Genomic DNA, 14,035 nt, shown 5'->3' with positions numbered 1-14,035 from the left:
TTGATCTACTAGCATATGATTTTAGGGTTGTGTACATACCTGGCAGAGAAAACGTCGTAGTGGACTGTCTTTCGAGGCTACCTGTGCAAGATATGAATTTTAGGGAAGTGCGTTCTGAGTGTACTTTAGGAATTTGTGAGGTTGAATATGATGCTATAGGATGAGATGAATGGGAACTTGCTGATGATGCAGATGAGGTGTTAAAACAAGTTAAATTGTGGACCAAAACAGGTTGGCCCAGGAAAGATCTTGTTGAGAAGAAATATGATTGCTATTATGGTAAAAAAGAGGAGTTGAGTCTGTCAGAAGATGGGCTTCAACTCAGGAAAGGGATGAGGGTAGTTCCCCCCTGTGATATTAGATCCAAGTTGGTGAACATTGCACACCAAGGTCATCTGGGCATGGGAGGCACTAAAAGGCATCTCAGGCAATCCTTTTGGTGGCCAGCAGTTGACGGTGAAGTGGAGAAGTGTGTGAGATGTTGCAGAGAATGTGAAAAGAGTGACAAGAGGAAAGCCATTAGAGAAACTCCTATAAGACCTGTGAGTGTTCCAAGAGAGCCTTGGAGAAAACTTGCGGTGGACCTAGTGGGCCCTCTGCAGGATTTGGGAGAGGATCTCAAATATTTAATTGTTCTTGTTGATTACCACTCGAAGTGGATTGAGTGAATGGTGGTTCGGGAGGCAACCACTTCTCAAATGATCTTATTTTTTGAAGAGGTATTTTACAGGGAGGGATTCCCTACATAACTGGTATCTGATAATGGGGTTCAGTTCTGTTCTGACAGGATGGTAGATTTTTTTAAAAAGGTTTGGTATCAAGCATTACCGGAAGGCCCTCTACCAGCATAGGGCAAATGGTCTGGTAGAGAGGGCGAACAGATTCATAAAAGGGGGACTGCAGTTAGCAATGACATCAGGTCTGAAATGGCAGACAGCTCTAAAAAAGATGGTGTGGAATTATTGCACGACTTCGCATACGGTCACCAGAATCTCGCCTTTTATGTCTCTCAAAGGTAGGCAAACGGGGGCAAAACTATGCCCGGATTGGTTAGACTTGGCGAAGAGTGTGCATCTGAACAGGGATAAGATTATGACACTCATCAGAGAAGCTCAGAATGAGTACAAAGAGAGGTTTAATTCTGGAAGGAAATTCAAGGAGATGTCATGGAAGGAGGGTGACTTGGTCTATGTTAAGAATCCCAGGATGTCTCCTAAATGCATTGAGAGCAAATGTGTTGGCCCTAAAAGAATTGCTGTGAAAGAGGTAATGTTGTCATCATGGAGGGGGGAGAATGCTGGTCTATGTCCAGATTGGTTAAGTGCAATAATAATGGTGAAGCAGAGGATTGTGAGGAAGGTGAAGAGAGCAATGACAATGAGCAGTTGCATAAGCCAAGTGTGAGTAAAAGTATACATGGGCATAATAATTTGAGTACAAGTTCGGAGAGGATCAGAAACAAACCTCTCAGGTTAAAAGATTACTATCTTGAGTGAGTCTGTTATTATTTTAAAGGGATGAGATGTGTTGGGGTTTGATCTACTTGGTTTTAGTCATATATATATATATATATATATATATATATATATATATATATATATATATATATATATATATATATATATATATATATATATATATATATATATATGTTAAGTAGTAGTGGAATGGTAAGTTTTGGATGCTCTGAACTCTATGACTCTATGCATTGTGATGTTGTGAGATTCTACATTGGAGTGTTATTCTTCATGCTGTGTTCTTTATGTGGTCAGTAGGAGACTGCCTCTAAAGGGAGTGCTTGCTGTCACTTTAGTCTCTGACTTAATAAATCCCTATAAAGTATTCTTTTGCTCGGGTCTCATTTCTTAACAATGTACTTAGCTAATTACCTAATCTACTGACCATAAAGTACATTACGTCAATGAGCTGTGTTCCAGGCGTTAATACTGACTGCGAGAATGCTTTTGCTGCGTCTCGTTATTCCTTTTGTGGTGCTTACAGTATGACGTAGTTGCTCTACGTGATCACGCTACGTAGTTAGAGGAACGCACCTTATTCTTATGAGTCTCGACCTGTGCGAACGTCGACTCTTCCATGTCAATACAAATGCTGGATATCGAGGGACCTGCATCTCTGCCTTATGGGTCGCTGGCGGCTATGTGTTCCCCATGGGATAATGTTCCCCAACCTGTATAATAAGGCAGGCAGTTTAGAAGGGGACGAAAATTCCTAAAATGTGGAAACTTTAGGTCTTTTCAGGATGTCCACCGGGATTCTACAGGTCTCAAAGACAAGCTCACACCACCATCCCTGGTGCCCTTGGTCGTGGTGATGGGTGGTGGCTGTGATGTTAATAACGGGGCCTGGATGCTACAAGGTGCTGCACAAATAAGGCACGTACACACTGGGCTAATGTCTAGGATGCAGTGTACCATTGGCAGGATTTCACCCTTATTTATTTCCTTTTGTACACATATGGCATGACACTACTCGTCGTGTCGTCACACTGAATCACATGACTATGTTACATCCCTCCCCAAATTGAATATCAACATAAACCCAGATCAACAACTCAAATCAACTTTTCACAGTCTTACGATTGTCTGGTGTTTTCGGCTCGCTGATAGATTCCATGCAGCATGCCCCCTCTGAGCTGTGTGGATGGTGCTGGTTGCTTTCGGAGGGTGTTACCATGGTGGTTCTCCTCTCTCAGAGTAGTGTTGGCTCTTGGGAGGATTGGTTCCGCTCGCCCACTAGCGGCAGCTCCTGGTCAGGGCTTCGGGGTGGGCTTTCTTCTCGTGGCTGTACCGTCTCGTCCAGAGTCTGTTTGCCATGCTCCGTGATTGTCCCTAGGCCTCTTACCACATGGTCTTTGGGACTTCTCAGTCCCTTGTGATGCTGTCACCATGCTGTGGTTCATTTCCACAACAGTCCATGGTTGCGATTTGTATGTGAGGGCTAATTTCTTTGTTGACCCCCAGTTCTTCTCTAGCGCCATGTCTCCTATCTGGAGGGTGCGCATGGTGGCTTGCTGTGTTGTGCTCTCAGCGGTGATGTTCGACCCTCTCTGCATCTACAGGTGGCGGAATCCAGGTATAGTTTAGAGGGAGTCCTACTTGGATCAGGACTCTGAACATGCAAGCAGCTGGGCTCAACTGTGTTGACGAGTGTGGGTCTGGCGGTATGAGTGAAGGAAACAATATAGCTCTGGGAGCCATGGCTTGTTCTTGTCTTTGGTCATTCACACCATTTTGTTTATTGACGCCATAAACCTTTCAGCATCTCCATTGGATCCTAACTTGTCAATGAAGAGTTGGAGCGCTTGACTCTTTAAGGGATGATGATGGGGATGACATGGATGGCAAACATTTTTTCCAGTGCTGTGGTTGCTGATGTTGCATCTGTGGAGCGCACTGGCTCAACTTCAGGGTATCTGGTAAATTTGTCCACCGCCACTAAGAGATACGTCTTATTGGCAATGTTGCAGAAATCAATACTAACTGCCTTCCCCCTCTGCTGGCTTCGGTGAGGACTGGCAATCGATTCAGGGGGGCCCAAGCACCGGGAGGCTTGACACCCCACACACATCTACACCAGTGCTAGTACCTTTCCTTAGAGGTGTGTCATCCATATTCGTGACTTCAGGAAGGCTTGTGTTTTGACTACCCATGGGTGTCCTTCATGGGCCAGGAGTAGCGCCTTCTCTTCCAGGGTTGTCGGAATGATAATCCGGTGCCCCTTTAGCACCAGTCCTTGCAGAGAAACAGATAGTTTGTGGTGTATGCCAAAGAGAGTATGTAGCATCTCCTGGGCTGGGGTTGTACGGTGTGAGATGGCTGTCAAGTAACTCTTCCATTCTCCTGTCAGGATTGCTTCTTTGGTGATTTGAAGACAGGTGTCTTTGGTCATTTCTTCAACTATGTCTTGTAGCTGCATTGCTTTTATGTTGGGCTCAAGCAATAACATGGCACACATGTTCTTCAGCTTCCAGCGCTGCTTCGCACTCTCTCAGGGTTGCTGGGCGAGGGTGTTGCGACAGTCGGCTGTCAGCTCCAGCTCTGTATTGGACTTCTACATCAAATTGTTGTAGTTGTAGCATCCAGCGCTCGGTTCGCGCAGAAGGGTGTGGGGAGCAGCCTTTAAAAGTCAGTGCCAGCGGCTTGTGGTCTGTGCAGACTGCGACAGGGTTGCCCACAATGTACACTTGCAAGTTTCTGCACCCCCATAGGATGGCTAACGCTTCTTTCTCGATATGTGTATAGTTCGTTTCGGTGGGGGTCAATGCCCTTCTTGCAAACGCTATAGGGTAGATCGTCTCCTCTCTGTCTTTTTGTGTCAAGACAATGCCCAGGCCTACAGGCTGGCATCAACAAGTAGTTCTGTTTCTCAGGCAGTGTCAAAGAAGGCCATGATCGCATCTCCTAGCAGGGAGTCTTTGATGCGTTGGAAAGTAGCTTAGTGTGTTTCTCCCCACTCCCATGTGATGTTGGTTTGGGTGAGTTACTACAGTGGCGTTGCTGTGGTGGCCAAGTCGGGAATGAACCTCCCACAATAGGTGATGTAAGGAACTCATGCATGGTGGCAGCAGTAAAGACAGACACAAGTGATCACAGTTAAAGGGTGTTTATTAAACTGGAAATGTAGGGTGGAAAAATGCCTAATCTAAACCTAAATCTAAGATGGGAGCAAGCATCGACCATCAAATGAAAAATAAGTCAGTCCTTGTGGCATGTCAACATAAAAGGGCATATACTAAGAAAAACCTATTGCCAATTCCTTACAACTAATTACACAAAGAGTGTGGGATAAGGGTTCAATAAAGAAAGAAGTGTTCACAAATAATAAGTCAGGTTGTGATTGCCAGGGGTCTCCCTTCCCCATGTTTTCAGCCCGGGACAAGGTGGGACCTTGAAGCACAGCACACACTCAAGCTTTCTCAGCACAAGCTAACAGTTCCATTCCAGCTATCAGGTTCTACGATGGATAAGTCCCTTTTCAATAAAAAGTTTCATGCCTTTGAGGGCCTGATGTATTCAACAACAAACAAACAAACAAAAAGTTCCTCTGCAAATGGAGTTTAGGTGATGACTTTTCACCCTTGGATCTCCCTTGACCAGGCTCGGACCCACTTGACAAGGGGGACTATTCACTTCCCCTGGTCTTCCAATGCTTCTTACTTTCACGGGTCTTAATGTCTTTTTAAACAGTTCTTCAGGCTTCGCCTCTGATTGTCTGCTTCCCTCTCCCGGGTTCACTCTCGCCAACTTTTACAGACAGTTCGCCATAGAAACCCCTTGGTCGGGTTCACTTTGCTTAACGCGCCATTCTGGTTGTCTGCTTCCCTCTGCCGGGTTCACGCTTGCTAACTTCTACAGACAGTTCAATATGGGACTTTAGACTTTGCCCCTTCTCGATAGCCTTCCTCCGCCGGGTTTACTCTTGCCAACTTTTAACAAACAGTTTGTGTACTAGTTTCCACCATGCGGGATTCATTTCCCTTTCTTTCTCAATCAGTGGTCGGTCAAAGACTTTCGACGGTACAGGGGATTTTACAAGAACCCTGCATGACCTCATTGACCTCTCTTCGCCTCTTACCAAGGCTTTCTGGTTATAGTAGTCTTTTATCATCGGGTAGTCACCCAGAGCCTCTTGCGTGAGCACCCACGTGGTGTCGTTCACCTCTATTACAGGTTTTCCCCCCTCTTTTCTCAATAGTTCCTTTCCAAGTTCAAATCAGCTCTTGCAACTTTTCGTTCAACACAGTTTGGTTTTTTATCAACTCTTATCAGTACTTTCGCCTCCTCTTGAACTGCTCTGCTGAGTTAGCCCTCACGTTGTGCGGTCTGCCTTGCTCCTACTGTGCTCTCGTGCTCCACCTTTTATCCCAGTGAGGAAGGAAAAGTGTGGTGTGTCAGGTGTGGCCGTCAGGTGTGTGTGGTTCTGGTCAATTGCCTGACTTTGCCTCACCCTTGTATTGCGACATGTCAGGTAAACAGCTCTGGTGTTAGTCCGTTGTCTTTCCTCTTGTGCGAAAGTGTTTGTATTGGAAAAGAGGGGCAGTACTTTGGAATATCCTACATGGTAGGATGGGAAAAGGTGTTGAAAGAAGGTGGATACCGCGTCTCATCCGTCAGTGTCCCACTGCCACTACCCAAGGACCCCACATCCAGGTGATCCTCCCTCATTGGTCCACCCCCAGGAACTAGATCCAATAGTGATGGCTGTGTCCTGGCCACCGGGTTGACAGATCCCCAGGGACTAGCCAGGGAGACACCTTCATGTTTCTCACAGTGGCCATGCTGTGAAAGCTGCGAACTTCAGTGGCGTTAGTAGGTGCTTTGGTGTTTTTGATGTCTGCCACCTTGCTCAGGTCTGGAGACACGTCTTTTTCGTTGAACACATACCCAAAGAAGCTGAGCATCTTCTTTCCAAACTCACATTTCTCTGCGTGAAATGTTAGCCTGGAGTCTTCTAGACGTTGGAGTTTTGCGGCAAGTCAGGAGTCATGTTGCTTGTCTGTTATTTCATAGACTAGAATGTCATTGCTGCCATTGGTCTTGCAGGACCTTCCTGATCTCATTTGGAACACCTCAGCTGCGGAGGAAATCCCAAAGTTGAGACACTGATACCTCTGCAGGCTGAGGTGTGATGAGAAGGTCGGAATGTACCTCGATTCTATGGCTTGTTTAATCTGATGTTATCCATATTGTAAGTCTAGTTTACTGAAGGTGGGAGCCCTTGTGAGGTCCACGATAAGTTCATCTATGGTGGGGTAGATATGTTGTTCTCTTCCAATAGCTATGTTCGGCAGCTGCATGTCTATGCATATCCGTACGTCTTGGAGCTGCTTGGGCTTTGCGGTCATCACCATTACCACAGCTATGCTGGTCTCTGGGTTCTCTGAGTCCAAAGGTAGTCGGCTGATCATGGACTCCATTGTAGCCACTTGTGCGTCTGTTTGTTCTCGTTGGCGTCCCATGGTGAGAATTTGTTCTAGTGGTTGATTTACTACCGACAGTATCACCCTACAGAGCTTTTCTGATGAGAACCCATGGATTACCTGCTGTCGAACAGCAAACTCTTCATCTGGGAAGTCACACCCTATCGCCATTTCTCAGAAGCGGCTATGAAAATCATCAATCTTTTCATTCGGTCGTTGACCGGTTTGGCTCAACACGTGCAATCAAATGTGTCGCACGACAGATCGGGCCACCTCGCCCAGACAGTCCACAAAACACTGCAGATCAACCTACCACAGACACCACGGTCACTCAACCATTGTTGCCGGGTGAGCTAGTATATGTCAGGAGCTTTGTGCGCAAGTGGAACAACCCTAGGTTCCATGGGCCTTATGAAGTGTTGTTATTCAACCCATCTCAAAGTAATGGTGAAAAGTGCGTCGATATTGGATACATCTCAGATATTCCCAAGGCACCGCCAAATTCCTCACCAGAATCCTAAAACAAACAACCAATCTAACTCACCATACTTAGCTTAATGCTGCTAATATAAGTGCATGTACAAGATACTAAACATGCAGTGCTGCTAAAAGCATAAGCTCTGTACATTAAAATGAAATATCTTTCTCTCTCTTTCGTTCCCTTTTTCCCTTTCCTCATCTCCCCCACCTGTTTTTGTTCCCAATTATAGGAGGAAGAAAATGGAGCGCTTAACATCAAATTATTCATTGCCTAGTGCTACAAATGTTATTAGTTCTACAAGATTATATTCCTATAATTGTGGCCTGCACTTTACTGCTATTCTGTTCACCATACTTATGTTTATGTTAGGAATGTATTGAGGCTCATCTTTTATCTGGGCAAGCCATCTAAAAGTGGAGGGGGGGGGGCATGAATGGAAGTACACCACTAAATGCAATTGTACTGTCAAATGAAACCAGCAACACACCTGTACATATGTATAATACTTCCCAAATCAGTAATAGTAGGGCCCACAGTATATGCATGAGCAGAATGTTAGAAATATTATTCCCCACAATTAAAAATCTATTCAGTAGCACACATTTTAGTAACAGCAGCGTTGTTAGCAGTAGCCCATTAGCAAGGAGAGATGCATGGCGCCATGATAGAATGAAAAGGCAAGCATGCTGGCCCAAATATGATGCATACCACGGCCTAGGCCTGGATGCTATTGAAGATATTCATCATCCCGAACACTCAAATAGCTGGTATTCCGATATGAGTGCTGTGGGAAGACGAACGAACGACAGTAGCTGTTATATATGCTTGTTGATACCGCACGCATCAGGGGCACCCAAGGTTTTAGTACCACGGGAAGTCCCAATTATAAAGGCCCAATGCCTGGTTCAGTTTGCACTATGTAGAATAAAAGGCACCATCCAGGCACACAGCGTGCGCTAGAGCTTGTTTATCCAGACGCCCTAAAATGCAAAAACAATCAGAAGAACCTCAAGTGTTTACAACAGCCATAATTAGTGATTGACGGAGCAAATATGTAAACAAATGTCAGGAGACAACGTTCAGTTGCCGAGCTGAAGACCCCCTGGGATACGACGAAAAAAACGTTGCGTTTGTGTGAAGAACGTATGCACAAACATGGACAGAGCATGTCACAAAACTGACATGGATTGCAGCAATGGAGAAGCCAGTGAAAGTGCATGAGAGGAGAACTATGAGCTGTGCTTCCACAGCGAAGTAACTGTCTTTGTTGGCTCCAAGTGATGCAACAGAACATTGCTGATTCCAGACCTGAAGAGGGGCACTGCAGCCCTAATGGACTACTACTGGGCATGTGGCCAACAAGCGTACTCACCATCATGGAGGCGCTATTGTTCGTTGACCACGTTACACTCGGTGCCACTAGTAGTCCCAGAAGAACACCTGAAAGTCGGGCCGATGCCTGACAAAGAATCAATAGTTTCCCTAGCAGCCGAAGAACAAAACCCACTGCCTCTGGCAGGATTTCGCATCCTACCTGGGAAGAGCCAACATGACAAACTACAAAGAAAAAAGAGAACATCAAACTATCTATCCAAAGACTCATCAGCACTGCTCCAGGACATATCCGAAGAATACTGATTGTTTAACTTGGCTGAGACGTTCTTTGCCTCGCTCTTGCTACCGCCGTGCACGCACAAGCCAATGCCAAATGGCTGCAGACCGTATGCTGGGAACTGGTGCAGTTGACAGTGAGCAGGGGTTCAACGTCATAAAGGTCGAGCCGTGCGCCCTACGGTTGATGACGATGCAGAACCATTACGTCCTGGATATGCAGATGGCAATGGAAGGAGGTGTGTGCAAAAAGGTTGGGGGTTCATGTTGCACGCTCGTACCTTCTGAAGACACAGAAAAGGGGCCCCTGTCCCACGTCACACCTGCGGTACACGGTCTGGGGGTTCAAATGAAAAAAGAAGCTGGCCTCATCCTGGCTGGGAGCACTGGTGAGATGCTGGTACCTGTGTTCATCTTGGTTCTCTTCTGCACATGCCAACTGGGACTCTGATGTTGTGCCAAAGCAGTACCCAATAGCGCAATGACAATGGTTTCAATTGGCATTTCAAAAGTACTTCATAGTACAAAGGAGATAGAAATACAAACTGACCACCCTATCCCCTGCCTCGTCCCCATACCCCAAGGAGATGAAGTAGACAAACTATACCACACAATTATTGTTCCTACCCCAGACAATGAAAATTATAAGGTGGTAAGGATAGATTTAGCAGGGGATGAGGGATGTATCTACAAGACGTGCACTCCCAAAGAGTATGTGCAAGCGGGAGAAAGCCTGCAAGATGTATGTAGGGCATGGATGCCAATAAAGGGAACACCACCATATGAAGATGCGGTGAGGAGGGAAAATTAACGCAAGTATGCAGAGGACTTCATTACTGTAGAAGTAACGAAACGGGGGAATGTTGGAAAGGAAATAAACCTTTCCCAACCCCCATGCGCTTTAGAGTGAGGTGAGTTCCATAGATAGATGTGCAATGTACTAGGGGGGAGAGGGCTGTGCTAAGGAACCCGGCCTAGACATAATATTGCATGAATTGCAGACGTGTAGACTTAGTGCGCATGTATAAAGTGATGCCATTTGTAGCTATGGTAGGCACATTCAATCCTGCATGGCCGCACGGTAAATGTAGGCCCGATGCAGAAACCTCAGCAGGGCCAAGAGCCAATGAGAGAAGGACCCGCACTGCTACTTCCCATAGAAACTTCCCTTTGTTCTTTAACTGTTGCAATTACGTGTTATCCTGAAACGGAATGTGCCCTGCAAGGCCACGAGACAGCACCAGGATCCTCACTGCGCACATTCATCAGAGCCAGGCCACCAGCAGATCTCAAACCCCCACCCAGCCCACCAGGAGTAATGGCACCCACAACTGACCCGGTCCAAGCCCCCTGAATTCCGCAATAGTAGATGACCTCAGACCACCAACCATAAAACCAGCAGTCATAAAAGATCTAAACAAACACGACCATTTCACCTTATCCCATAATGACACCTTTTGTAATAAGAGGTACAGAGAGGAATAGATTATAGGCCAAAGTGAGGGTGGAAGCCTTGGGTGTGGAAAGTGCGATGTGAACTAAGTAAAGAATGTGTGGGTCAGCATGATCGTGTTCCTCCCTCTGTACCAGTCCCTGAGTTTCCCAGGTGCATGCCATAATGTAGAGTAGCATTAACTTGCCATAGCAACTCTGTAATAGCAACATGTGAGGAGCATGACCTTCAGTCCCTGGAGAGATGAGCACAGCTGAACTCACGTGATGGAAGATGGGCGGACCGGCTGGAGCCAATCGCAGCCTGACCTCCCTATGAGGCAAGCCCATCTATAGGGTCTCACCAACCAGCCACGCAGATTTTGACCATATAGTGATGACGATGTGCTGCCTTATAAGCTTCTGCTTGTACTAATTCTCACCAGAACATTCTCAAGCAGCAGAGTTCTTTGCCTGCATCCTTATTTCTGTGTGATTAAAACTTGTCATCCGTGCAAGAAATCGCTTGGCCTTTTTTTCCCTAGTGGGTTGTATTTTCTCTGGCGTGAGCATACAGGGGCGTGCCTTCAAGCGTAACAACTTTAGGAAAAGATCACAAAAAAGAAGAGGAGACTTTACAGACTTTCATCCAGCTTTTAGAGGATTGGCAAGAATTTGTAACTTTGGCCAACAGACAGATGAACGTTTGAAGGACCAGTTTATGCTGGAGTGTTGGAACAGCAAAATAAGGGAACATTTATGAGAAAAGGATGACCGTCCCTTAGAAGAGGTGCGACGCATTGCCAAAGAGGTGGAACACACCACCAAATGTTTGCAGACGTTGGAGAAGAAGGCTCAGCAAAGCAAACAAGTAGAAAGTATTGCTGATAATGTTGCAGCTGTTTCCAATAGCAAATCATTGGTTAAATCAAAAGCAGCTGCCAATACCACCAAACAAAAGTGTACTCTGCAAAGGTGTTGCTGCAGATGTGATGCTGTAGGGCATCTGGCTAACAGTACGACCTGTCCGGCAAGAGAAATGACATGCACCAAATGTTAACGAAAAGGACATCTTGCTAAATTCTGTAGGTCCCACACCATAAATATGAGTGAAGAATGGTATGAAAACACGGAGGAAGCTGTTTTTGCTGTTGATGATGAAGAAGATGACGATTTGGAATTTCCAAAGGATCTTGTATTGATCAATGGGCGTCAACTCAAGATGATGATAGACTCGGGAGCAAAGTATAACCTAGTCCCTAAAAAGGTCTTCGATGATATGTTTCCAGATATGCCTTTGAGAGATGTCGACATAAAGCCTCGAGCATATGGGGCAGCAACATCAAAGTGATTGGTTGGTTCAAGGTAAATTTTCAATTCAAAGGGAGATCTGCTTCAGGAAAGGTGTATGTCATGGAAAAAGGAAGTATCCCTTTGCTGAGCTGGTTGCAACAGAAAATATTAGGCATCAAACTGAATTCTAATGATCAGGACTGTGTCCTACATTGTGATGCTGGTGAGATGCACTGACAATTGTTCAATGGCTCAATAGGGTGACTAAAAGACTTTGGGCCTCATTACGACCCTGGAGGTAACCATTCTGCTTTTTGCGGCATGGCCACCCCCATTCCGGGTACCGGGTCCGGGTACCCTGAATGGGGAAATACCGGGCCATTCCGACCCGGTACACCCCCATTCCCATTGAGCCCGTGAAGGGCTCAATGGGAATGGGGAGGATGCTAACAACGGGCCCGTTAACCAGGCGTCCTTAGCGGGTCCCACGAGCAGACCTCGTAATGAGGCGGTAGCGGGTTAACGGGGCCGGCAGCTCTACCGACCCCTTTAACACCCTACTGCCAGGGTCGTAATGAGGCCCTTTGTGTATAAAATATGGGTAGTACGAGGATTGAGGCCAGTCGTACACAAGGTGAGGTCCATTCCCATAACACTAAGAGATCAAGTAAAGAAGAATCTGTCAAAACTGGAGCAGGATGGAATAATAGAATGAATTGAGTCGTCAGAGTGGGTATTGCCACTTGTGGTAGTTGTGAAGCCTAATGTAAACTGAGGTTGGATGGATCTTCAATCCCTAAATAGGTGCATCATACCGGATTGCCAACAACTAACAAATATTGCAGAGACTCTTTCAATGTTAAGAGATGCACAGGTGTTCTCCTCACTTGATCTCACATCGGCTTACCACCAGATAAAACTGCATCAAGACTCCAGACAGCTTACAAGCTTCATTACTCCGGAGGGCTTCTATCAATTTGTAAGTATGCCATTTTGCCTAGTGTCGGCCGCATCTGTTTTCCAACGCATCATGCATCAAATATTCAACGATGAGGGAGGCGTGATTGGTTTCTAGAATGACGTTTTGGTGTTTGGCCCAGATCAACGTACACATGATCGCAGATTGAAGTGGGAGATGAACATACTGGTAGAAAAAGGACTTACTTTAAGCCTAGAGAAGTACAAGCTCAACCAAGAGGAAATTGAGTAACTTTGACATACTTTTTCAGCAAAAGGGGTCAATGTTAAACAGGAATTGGTGGATAACATGAGGAGTGTGGCAGAACCAAACAATAAAGACCAATTGCGTTCTTTCCTGGGCATATCTGAATTTTATTGAAAGTTCATTCAAAACTTTGCAGATAAGACGGTTACCAGCAGGTCGTTATTGAAGAGTAAAACTCCTTTTGCTTTTACTATGAAATGTGCAACTGAGTTTAATGACATCAAATCAGCCTTGGTGAATACTCCTTACCTGCAGAACATTAGAATAGGAAGAAAGACCACTATCTCCACTGATGCAAGTAATAAAGGATTGGGAATAATTTTCACACAGCTGGAAGGGGGTGAAGAAAACATAATTGACTTTGCTTCTAACTTACTGAAAGGTGCGGAACTCAACTATTCCACCATCGAAAAGGATAAAGTGGGCTGTTGGAAAATTCTGAACATTTCTGTGGGGTTCAGACTTCACAATACGAATGGAGGTGTGCAGTCATTTTTTCGAAAACAATGTCGAAAGACAATAATGTCGAAAAAAAATATCGAAAAAAAAAGTTGAATTCTTTTTTTTTAAATTATATATTTATTTTGGGGTCTGGGAATAAAAAAAAAGGGGTAAAATAAAAAAAATAAAAAATAGAAAAAAGAGGGGTTCAAGGGGTAACCCCCCCATTTAAAAAAAAACGCATTGAAAAAGAAATTCGACTTTTTTTTCTTCCTTTTTGTTTCTCGAAAAAATGACTTTCGACATTTTTGTTTTCGAAAAAATGACTATGAACCACAAATAGATCATAAGCCTCTAAAGGAGACTCAGCAGAAGAAAAGGTTGGATGGAGTGCCGTCCAGGATAAGGAGATGGGTTTTGGCATTCTAGGAATACCGCTTTGAGGTGGAATATGTTCCAGGAAAAAAACATACCTGCCGATTGTCTACCTCGGCTAACTACGAGTGAGGATGATGAAGAAGATGAAATTGAGCGTGATTGCGTGTTGAATGTAGAGCAAAAGATAATTGCAAAGGATGAATGGGATGACAATATGGTGCTGGATGTAGCGCTG

The sequence above is a fragment of the Ambystoma mexicanum genome, chromosome 3p (genome assembly GCF_040938575.1).
Source record: "Ambystoma mexicanum isolate Mex_15411 chromosome 3p, UKY_AmexF1_1, whole genome shotgun sequence".
NCBI classification, from domain to species: domain Eukaryota; kingdom Metazoa; phylum Chordata; class Amphibia; order Caudata; family Ambystomatidae; genus Ambystoma; species Ambystoma mexicanum.
The sequence above is the reverse complement of the archived record's forward strand: the minus strand, read 5'-3'. Positions refer to the sequence as shown.